The following is an 11,960-nucleotide window of genomic DNA, read 5'->3' as shown; positions in this document are numbered from 1 at the left end:
CTACTATAACCAGTCACTACCACTACTATAACCAGTCACTACCACTACTATAACCAGACACTACCACTACTATAACTATAACCAGTCACTACCACTACTATAACCAGTCACTACCACTACTATAACCAGTCACTACCACTACTATAACCAGTCACTACCACTACTATAACCAGTCACTACCACTTCTATAACCAGACACTACCACTACTATAACCAGTCACTACCACTACTATAACCAGTCACTACCATTACTATAACCAGTCACTACCATTACTATAACCAGTCACTACCACTACTATAACCAGTCACTACCACTACTATAACCAGTCACTACCACTACTATAACTATAACCAGTCACTACCACTACTATAACCAGTCACTACCACTACTATAACCAGTCACTACCACTACTATAACCAGTCACTACCACTACTATAACCAGTCACTACCACTTCTATAACCAGTCACTACCACTACTATAACCAGTCACTACCACTACTATAACCAGTCACTACCATTACTACTGTAGACACTACCACTACTATAACCAGTCACTACCACTACTATAACCAGTCACTACCACTACTATAACCAGACACTACCACTACTATAACCAGACACTACCACTACTATAACCAGACACTACCACTACTATAACCAGTCACTACCACTACTATAACCAGTCACTACCACTACTATAACTATAACCAGTCACTACCACTACTATAACCAGTCACTACCACTACTATAACCAGTCACTACCACTACTATAACCAGTCACTACCACTACTATAACCAGTCACTACCACTACTATAACCAGACACTACCACTACTATAACCAGTCACTACAACTACTATAACCAGACACTACCACTACTATAACCAGACACTACCATTACTATAACCAGTCACTACCACTACTATAACCAGTCACTACCACTACTATAACCAGTCACTACCACTACTATAACCAGTCACTACCACTACTATAACCAGTCACTACCACTACTATAACCAGTCACTACCACTACCACTACTATAAATATAACCAGTCACTACCACTACTATAACCAGTCACTACCACTACTATAACCAGTCAGTACCATTACTATAACCAGACACTACCACTACTATAACCAGTCACTACCACTACTATAACCAGTCACTACCACTACTATAACCAGTCACTACCACTACTATAACCAGTCACTACCACTACTATAACCAGTCACTACCACTACTATAACCAGTCACTACCACTACTATAACCAGTCACTACCACTACTATAACCAGACACTACCACTACTATAACCAGGCACTACCACTACTATAACCAGTCACTACCACTACAATAACCAGACACTACCACTACTAAAACCAGTCACTACCACTACTATAACCAGTCACTACCACTACTATAACCAGACACTACCACTACTATAACCAGTCACTACCACTACTATAACCAGTCACTACCACTACTATAACCAGTCACTACCACTACTATAACCAGTCACTACCACTACTATAACCAGTCACTACCACTACTATAACCAGTCACTACCACTACTATGACCAGTCACTACCACTACTATAACTATAACCAGTCACTACCACTACTATAACCAGACACTACCATTACTACTGTAGACACTACCACTACCACTACTATAACCAGTCACTACCATTACTATAACCAGTCACTACCACTACTATAACCAGTCACTACCATTACTATAACCAGTCACTACCACTACTATAACCAGTCACTACCACTACTATAACCTGTCACTACCTTTACTATAACCAGTCACTACCACTACTACTGTAGACACTACCACTACTATAACCAGTCACTACCACTACTATAACCAGTCACTACCGCTACTATAACCAGTCACTACCACTACTATAACCAGTCACTACCACTACTATAACCAGTCACTACCACTACTATAACCAGTCACTACCATTACTATAACCAGACACTACCACTTCTATAAGCAGTCACTACCACTACTATAACTATTACCAGTCACTACCACTACTATAACCAGTCACTACCACTACCATTACTATAACCAGTCACTACCACTACTATAACTATAACCAGTCACTACCACTACTATAACCAGTCACTACCACTACCATTACTATAACCAGTCACTACCACTACTATAACTATAACCAGTCACTACCACTACTATAACCAGTCACTACCATTACTATAACCAGACACTACCACTACTATAACCAGTCACTACCACTACTATAACCAGTCACTACCACTACTATAACTATAACCAGTCACTACCACTACTATAACCAGACACTACCATTACTACTGTAGACACTACCGCTACCACTACTATAACCAGTCACTACCATTACTATAACCAGTCACTACCACTACTATAACCAGTCACTACCACTACTATAACCAGTCACTACCATTACTATAACCAGACACTACCATTACTATAACCAGTCACTACCACTACTATAACCAGTCACTACCACTACTATAACCAGTCACTACCACTACTATAACCAGTCACTACCACTACTATAACCAGTCACTACCACTACTATAACCAGTCACTACCACTACTATAACTATAACCAGTCACTACCACTACTATAACCAGTCACTACCACTACTATAACCAGTCACTACCACTACTATAACCAGTCACTACCATTACTATAACCAGTCACTACCATTACTATAACCAGTCACTACCACTACTATAACCAGTCACTACCACTACTATAACCAGTCACTACCACTACTATAACCAGTCACTACCACTACTATAACCAGACACTACCATTACTATAACCAGTCACGACCACTACTATAACCAGTCACTACCACTACTATAACCAGTCACTACCACTACTATAACCAGTCACTACCACTACTATAACCAGACACTACCACTACTATAACCAGTCACTACCACTACTATAACCAGTCACTACCACTACTATAACCAGACACTAGCAATACTATAACCAGTCACTACCACTACTATAACTATAACCAGTCACTACCACTACTATAACCAGACACTACCATTACTACTGTAGACACTACCTCTACTATAACCAGTCACTACCACTACCACTACTATAACCAGTCACTACCATTACTATAACCAGTCACTACCACTACTATAACCAGTCACTACCATTACTATAACCAGTCACTACCACTACTATAACCAGTCACAACCACTACTATAACCAGTCACTACCTTTACTATAACCAGTCACTACCACTACTATAACCAGACACTACCATTACTATAACCAGTCACTACCACTACTATAACCAGTCACTACCACTACTATAACCAGTCACTACCACTACTATAACCAGTCACTACCACTACTATAACCAGTCACTACCACTACTATAACCAGTCACTACCACTACTATAACCAGTCACTACCACTACCACTACTATAAATATAACCAGTCACTACCACTACTATAACCAGTCACTACCACTACTATAACCAGTCACTACCATTACTATAACCAGACACTACCACTACTATAACCAGTCACTACCACTACTATAACCAGTCACTACCACTACTATAACCAGTCACTACCACTACTATAACCAGACACTACCACTACTATAACCAGACACTACCACTACTATAACCAGTCACTACCACTACAATAACCAGACACTACCACTACTAAAACCAGTCACTACCACTACTATAACCAGTCACTACCACTACTATAACCAGACACTACCACTACTATAACCAGTCACTACCACTACTATAACCAGTCACTACCACTACTATAACCAGACACTACCACTACTATAACCAGTCACTACCACTACTATAACCAGTCACTACCACAACTATAACCAGACACTACCACTACTATAACCAGTCACTACCACTACTATAACCAGTCACTACCACTACTATAACCAGTCACTACCACTACTATGACCAGTCACTACCACTACTATAACTATAACCAGTCACTACCACTACTATAACCAGACACTACCATTACTACTGTAGACACTACCACTACCACTACTATAACCAGTCACTACCATTACTATAACCAGTCACTACCACTACTATAACCAGTCACTACCATTACTATAACCAGTCACTACCACTACTATAACCAGTCACTACCACTACTATAACCAGTCACTACCTTTACTATAACCAGTCACTACCACTACTACTGTAGACACTACCACTACTATAACCAGTCACTACCACTACTATAACCAGTCACTACCGCTACTATAACCAGTCACTACCACTACTATAACCAGTCACTACCACTACTATAACCAGTCACTACCACTACTATAACCAGTCACTACCATTACTATAACCAGACACTACCACTTCTATAAGCAGTCACTACCACTACTATAACTATTACCAGTCACTACCACTACTATAACCAGTCACTACCATTACTATAACCAGACACTACCACTACTATAACCAGTCACTACCACTACTATAACCAGTCACTACCACTACTATAACTATAACCAGTCACTACCACTACTATAACCAGACACTACCATTACTACTGTAGACACTACCACTACCACTACTATAACCAGTCACTACCATTACTATAACCAGTCACTACCACTACTATAACCAGTCACTACCACTACTATAACCAGTCACTACCATTACTATAACCAGACACTACCATTACTATAACCAGTCACTACCACTACTATAACCAGTCACTACCACTACTATAACCAGTCACTACCACTACTATAACCAGTCACTACCACTACTATAACCAGTCACTACCACTACTATAACCAGTCACTACCACTACTATAACCAGTCACTACCACTACTATAACTATAACCAGTCACTACCACTACTATAACCAGTCACTACCACTACTATAACCAGTCACTACCACTACTATAACCAGTCAGTACCATTACTATAACCAGTCACTACCATTACTATAACCAGTCACTACCACTACTATAACCAGTCACTACCACTACTATAACCAGTCACTACCACTACTATAACCAGTCACTACCACTACTATAACCAGACACTACCATTACTATAACCAGTCACTACCACTACTATAACCAGTCACTACCACTACTATAACCAGTCACTACCACTACTATAACCAGTCACTACCACTACTATAACCAGACACTACCACTACTATAACCAGTCACTACCACTACTATAACCAGTCACTACCACTACTATAACCAGACACTACCAATACTATAACCAGTCACTACCACTACTATAACTATAACCAGTCACTACCACTACTATAACCAGACACTACCATTACTTCTGTAGACACTACCTCTACTATAACCAGTCACTACCACTACCACTACTATAACCAGTCACTACCATTACTATAACCAGTCACTACCACTACTATAACCAGTCACTACCATTACTATAACCAGTCACTACCACTACTATAACCAGTCACAACCACTACTATAACCAGTCACTACCTTTACTATAACCAGTCACTACCACTACTACTGTAGACACTACCACTAATATAACCAGTCACTACCACTACTATAACCAGTCACTACCACTACTATAACCAGTCACTAATACTACAACTGTAGACACTACCACTACTATAACCAGTCACTACCACTACTATAACCAGTCACTACCTTTACTATAACCAGTCACTACCACTAATACTGTAGACACTACCACTACTATAACCAGTCACTACCACTACTATAACCAGTCACTACCACTACTATAAGCAGTCACTACCACTACTATAACCAGTCACTACCACTACTATAACCAGTCACTACAACTACTATAACCAGTCACTACCACTACTATAACCAGTCACTACCACTACTATAACCATTCACTACCTCTACTATAACCAGTCACTACCACTACTATAACCAGTCACTACCACTTCTATAACCAGTCACTACCACTACTATAACCAGACACTACCACTACTATAACTATAACCAGTCACTACCACTACTATAACCAGTCACTACCATTACTATAACCAGTCACTACCACTATTATAACCAGTCACTACCACTACTATAACCAGACACTACCACTACTATAACCAGACACTACCACTACTATAACCAGTCACTACCACTACTATAACCAGTCACTACCACTACTATAACCAGTCACTACCACTACTATAACCAGACACTACCACTACTATAACCAGTCACTACCACTACTATAACCAGTCACTACCACTACTATAACCATTCACTACCACTACTATAACCAGTCACTACCACTACTATAACCAGTCACTACCACTACTATAACCAGTCACTACCATTACTATAACCAGACACTACCACTTCTATAAGCAGTCACTACCACTACTATAACTATTACCAGTCACTACCACTACTATAACCAGTCACTACCACTACCATTACTATAACCAGTCACTACCACTACTATAACTATAACCAGTCACTACCACTACTATAACCAGTCACTACCACTACTATAACCAGTCACTACCATTACTACTGTAGACACTACCACTACTATAACCAGTCACTACCACTACTATAACCAGTCACTACCACTACTATAACCAGACACTACCACTACTATAACCAGTCACTACCACTACTATAACCAGACACTACCATTACTATAACCAGTCACTACCACTACTATAACCAGACACTACCACTACTATAACCAGTCACTACCGCTACTATAACCAGTCACTAGCACTACTATAACTATAACCAGTCACTACCACTACTATAACCAGTCACTACCACTACTATAACCAGTCACTACCACTACTATAACCAGTCACTACCACTACTATAACCAGTCACTACCACTACTATAACCAGACACTACCACTACTATAACCAGTCACTACCACTACTATAACCAGTCACTACCACTACTATAACCAGTCACTACCACTACTATAACCAGTCACTACCACTACTATAACCAGTCACTACCACTACTATAACCAGTCACTACCACTACTATAACCAGTCACTACCACTTCTATAACCAGTCACTACCACTACTATAACCAGTCACTACCACTACTATAACCAGTCACTACCACTTCTATAACCAGACACTACCACTACTATAACCAGTCACTACCACTACTATAACCAGTCACTACCATTACTATAACCAGTCACTACCATTACTATAACCAGTCACTACCACTACTATAACCAGTCACTACCACTACTATAACCAGTCACTACCACTACTATAACTATAACCAGTCACTACCACTACTATAACCAGTCACTACCACTACTATAACCAGTCACTACCACTACTATAACCAGTCACTACCACTACTATAACCAGTCACTACCACTTCTATAACCAGTCACTACCACTACTATAACCAGTCACTACCACTACTATAACCAGTCACTACCATTACTACTGTAGACACTACCACTACTATAACCAGTCACTACCACTACTATAACCAGTCACTACCACTACTATAACCAGACACTACCACTACTATAACCAGACACTACCACTACTATAACCAGACACTACCACTACTATAACCAGTCACTACCACTACTATAACCAGTCACTACCACTACTATAACTATAACCAGTCACTACCACTACTATAACCAGTCACTACCACTACTATAACCAGTCACTACCACTACTATAACCAGTCACTACCACTACTATAACCAGTCACTACCACTACTATAACCAGACACTACCACTACTATAACCAGTCACTACCACTACTATAACCAGACACTACCACTACTATAACCAGACACTACCATTACTATAACCAGTCACTACCACTACTATAACCAGTCACTACCACTACTATAACCAGTCACTACCACTACTATAACCAGTCACTACCACTACTATAACCAGTCACTACCACTACTATAACCAGTCACTACCACTACTATAACCAGTCACTACCACTACCACTACTATAAATATAACCAGTCACTACCACTACTATAACCAGTCACTACCACTACTATAACCAGTCACTACCATTACTATAACCAGACACTACCACTACTATAACCAGTCACTACCACTACTATAACCAGTCACTACCACTACTATAACCAGTCACTACCACTACTATAACCAGTCACTACCACTACTATAACCAGTCACTACCACTACTATAACCAGTCACTACCACTACTATAACCAGTCACTACCACTACTATAACCAGACACTACCACTACTATAACCAGGCACTACCACTACTATAACCAGTCACTACCACTACAATAACCAGACACTACCACTACTAAAACCAGTCACTACCACTACTATAACCAGTCACTACCACTACTATAACCAGACACTACCACTACTATAACCAGTCACTACCACTACTATAACCAGTCACTACCACTACTATAACCAGTCACTACCACTACTATAACCAGTCACTACCACTACTATAACCAGTCACTACCACTACTATAACCAGTCACTACCACTACTATGACCAGTCACTACCACTACTATAACTATAACCAGTCACTACCACTACTATAACCAGACACTACCATTACTACTGTAGACACTACCACTACCACTACTATAACCAGTCACTACCATTACTATAACCAGTCACTACCACTACTATAACCAGTCACTACCATTACTATAACCAGTCACTACCACTACTATAACCAGTCACTACCACTACTATAACCAGTCACTACCTTTACTATAACCAGTCACTACCACTACTACTGTAGACACTACCACTACTATAACCAGTCACTACCACTACTATAACCAGTCACTACCGCTACTATAACCAGTCACTACCACTACTATAACCAGTCACTACCACTACTATAACCAGTCACTACCACTACTATAACCAGTCACTACCATTACTATAACCAGACACTACCACTTCTATAAGCAGTCACTACCACTACTATAACTATTACCAGTCACTACCACTACTATAACCAGTCACTACCACTACCATTACTATAACCAGTCACTACCACTACTATAACTATAACCAGTCACTACCACTACTATAACCAGTCACTACCACTACCATTACTATAACCAGTCACTACCACTACTATAACTATAACCAGTCACTACCACTACTATAACCAGTCACTACCATTACTATAACCAGACACTACCACTACTATAACCAGTCACTACCACTACTATAACCAGTCACTACCACTTCTATAACCAGACACTACCACTACTATAACCAGTCACTACCACTACTATAACCAGTCACTACCATTACTATAACCAGTCACTACCATTACTATAACCAGTCACTACCACTACTATAACCAGTCACTACCACTACTATAACCAGTCACTACCACTACTATAACTATAACCAGTCACTACCACTACTATAACCAGTCACTACCACTACTATAACCAGTCACTACCACTACTATAACCAGTCACTACCACTACTATAACCAGTCACTACCACTTCTATAACCAGTCACTACCACTACTATAACCAGTCACTACCACTACTATAACCAGTCACTACCATTACTACTGTAGACACTACCACTACTATAACCAGTCACTACCACTACTATAACCAGTCACTACCACTACTATAACCAGACACTACCACTACTATAACCAGACACTACCACTACTATAACCAGACACTACCACTACTATAACCAGTCACTACCACTACTATAACCAGTCACTACCACTACTATAACTATAACCAGTCACTACCACTACTATAACCAGTCACTACCACTACTATAACCAGTCACTACCACTACTATAACCAGTCACTACCACTACTATAACCAGTCACTACCACTACTATAACCAGACACTACCACTACTATAACCAGTCACTACAACTACTATAACCAGACACTACCACTACTATAACCAGACACTACCATTACTATAACCAGTCACTACCACTACTATAACCAGTCACTACCACTACTATAACCAGTCACTACCACTACTATAACCAGTCACTACCACTACTATAACCAGTCACTACCACTACTATAACCAGTCACTACCACTACTATAACCAGTCACTACCACTACCACTACTATAAATATAACCAGTCACTACCACTACTATAACCAGTCACTACCACTACTATAACCAGTCACTACCATTACTATAACCAGACACTACCACTACTATAACCAGTCACTACCACTACTATAACCAGTCACTACCACTACTATAACCAGTCACTACCACTACTATAACCAGTCACTACCACTACTATAACCAGTCACTACCACTACTATAACCAGTCACTACCACTACTATAACCAGTCACTACCACTACTATAACCAGACACTACCACTACTATAACCAGGCACTACCACTACTATAACCAGTCACTACCACTACAATAACCAGACACTACCACTACTAAAACCAGTCACTACCACTACTATAACCAGTCACTACCACTACTATAACCAGACACTACCACTACTATAACCAGTCACTACCACTACTATAACCAGTCACTACCACTACTATAACCAGTCACTACCACTACTATAACCAGTCACTACCACTACTATAACCAGTCACTACCACTACTATAACCAGTCACTACCACTACTATGACCAGTCACTACCACTACTATAACTATAACCAGTCACTACCACTACTATAACCAGACACTACCATTACTACTGTAGACACTACCACTACCACTACTATAACCAGTCACTACCATTACTATAACCAGTCACTACCACTACTATAACCAGTCACTACCATTACTATAACCAGTCACTACCACTACTATAACCAGTCACTACCACTACTATAACCTGTCACTACCTTTACTATAACCAGTCACTACCACTACTACTGTAGACACTACCACTACTATAACCAGTCACTACCACTACTATAACCAGTCACTACCGCTACTATAACCAGTCACTACCACTACTACAACCAGTCACTACCACTACTATAACCAGTCACTACCACTACTATAACCAGTCACTACCATTACTATAACCAGACACTACCACTTCTATAAGCAGTCACTACCACTACTATAACTATTACCAGTCACTACCACTACTATAACCAGTCACTACCACTACCATTACTATAACCAGTCACTACCACTACTATAACTATAACCAGTCACTACCACTACTATAACCAGTCACTACCACTACCATTACTATAACCAGTCACTACCACTACTATAACTATAACCAGTCACTACCACTACTATAACCAGTCACTACCATTACTATAACCAGACACTACCACTACTATAACCAGTCACTACCACTACTATAACCAGTCACTACCACTACTATAACTATAACCAGTCACTACCACTACTATAACCAGACACTACCATTACTACTGTAGACACTACCGCTACCACTACTATAACCAGTCACTACCATTACTATAACCAGTCACTACCACTACTATAACCAGTCACTACCACTACTATAACCAGTCACTACCATTACTATAACCAGACACTACCATTACTATAACCAGTCACTACCACTACTATAACCAGTCACTACCACTACTATAACCAGTCACTACCACTACTATAACCAGTCACTACCACTACTATAACCAGTCACTACCACTACTATAACCAGTCACTACCACTACTATAACCAGTCACTACCACTACTATAACTATAACCAGTCACTACCACTACTATAACCAGTCACTACCACTACTATAACCAGTCACTACCACTACTATAACCAGTCACTACCATTACTATAACCAGTCACTACCATTACTATAACCAGTCACTACCACTACTATAACCAGTCACTACCACTACTATAACCAGTCACTACCACTACTATAACCAGTCACTACCA

This window comes from Salmo salar, chromosome 21 (assembly GCF_965601325.2).
Source record: "Salmo salar chromosome 21, fSalSal1, whole genome shotgun sequence".
Taxonomy (NCBI): Eukaryota; Metazoa; Chordata; class Actinopteri; order Salmoniformes; family Salmonidae; genus Salmo; species Salmo salar.
This window is presented reverse-complemented; position numbering follows the sequence as displayed.